The sequence below is a fragment of the Aplysia californica genome, unplaced genomic scaffold, assembly GCF_000002075.1.
Source record: "Aplysia californica isolate F4 #8 unplaced genomic scaffold, AplCal3.0 scaffold00104, whole genome shotgun sequence".
NCBI classification, from domain to species: domain Eukaryota; kingdom Metazoa; phylum Mollusca; class Gastropoda; order Aplysiida; family Aplysiidae; genus Aplysia; species Aplysia californica.
Window position 1 is genome coordinate 750,144 of NW_004797374.1, and position 1,358 is coordinate 751,501.

Below are 1,358 nucleotides of genomic sequence, written 5' to 3' on the forward strand. Positions count from 1 at the left end.
CCCCCATGGTGTTTAAAACAAGTCAAATATTACTATGCCACTGGTCCTAATGTAATATAGTTCTGTTTTCAAACATCAATAACTCTATAACTATTGATTTGCGGCAAAAAAACCAAACGAAGGCCATATTCGTGTTCTGCATGCAAAATACCACTAGAACAAAAACTATATAAAAGGTGTACTTGAGACTGGTGCATGAGTTAAACAAAAGTTTCTTTTTACCTTTTGGTTTTTGAGGGTATTACATACCTAAAAAATGGAGACGTTATTATCAGTTGAGCTTCCCCTTTCCCCTCTCCATGTTATATCGGTTGTTGCGCGGTTTTTTTCTTTGTGACCTCGAATGCTTTATTTTCCCTCCATAGCTCATTAAACGCCCGTATTCTGATAGAGCGAAACAGAACTTTGAAATGGACATACACTGGTGAAGACAGGTAGGTAGGACTGTTTCTTCGCTGGTTTGCACATGGAGTAGATTTGATTTTGTTTTAAAGCCTGAAATCATTTTAAGAGATACTACCAGTTTAGAGCCATGCACAAATCTTAAACGGTTTATCTGATCTCTATTGGTGCAAGCTACACTCCTTAGCCTTCCTCCCCCCCCCCACCAGGATTTTAAAAAATCCCCTAATACAGCACCCCCGCTAAAGTAGAAAAAATGTTTTAATAGATGAAAAATTTTCATATCTCTTTATTCTCCCCCTTCGAGACAAAAAAAGACAACATTTAAAAGACAAATAAAATACTGCATAATACAATCCATAGCGAAAATAACACAACTTAGTGTTAAGATTCAACAATCATGAATACAGTGTCATCATCTTTGGTAGAAAGGTAAAAAGAAATAGATCTAGATTTCACTTTCACTTATTGTAAGGATAGTGCACTTTTTCAGCCAATTGTCTATGTTTGTTCTTTTTTACCAATTTAAGGGTGGTTCTTTCTTTTAAACGCTATCAAAACTAAGACGGGGGATTGGCTTAGCCTCAGCCAATGAAATGAAGAGAAGTTTTATTTACTCTCTGTCGTAGTAACACACTGGTCCTGGTCTGCTTGTTTACACCCACGTAAGAATCTCAAGTGCGCGCTTTGAAGTTCATCATCGCTTTCGTTTGCCCTTTTGCTTACCTTAAGTTAACGTTAACACTCAAACACACACACACATACAAACACACACACTCACACACAAACAGACACACAAATAGACACAAATACACAAGCGCGCGCACACACACACACACACAGGCGCGTGTGCACACACAAACACAAACTACAAAAAACAGGACCCAGCATCTATGGTGTAGCGGTTAGGCGCTTCGCTGTTGCACACAACAGACTCCGAACCCGTAATCGTGACA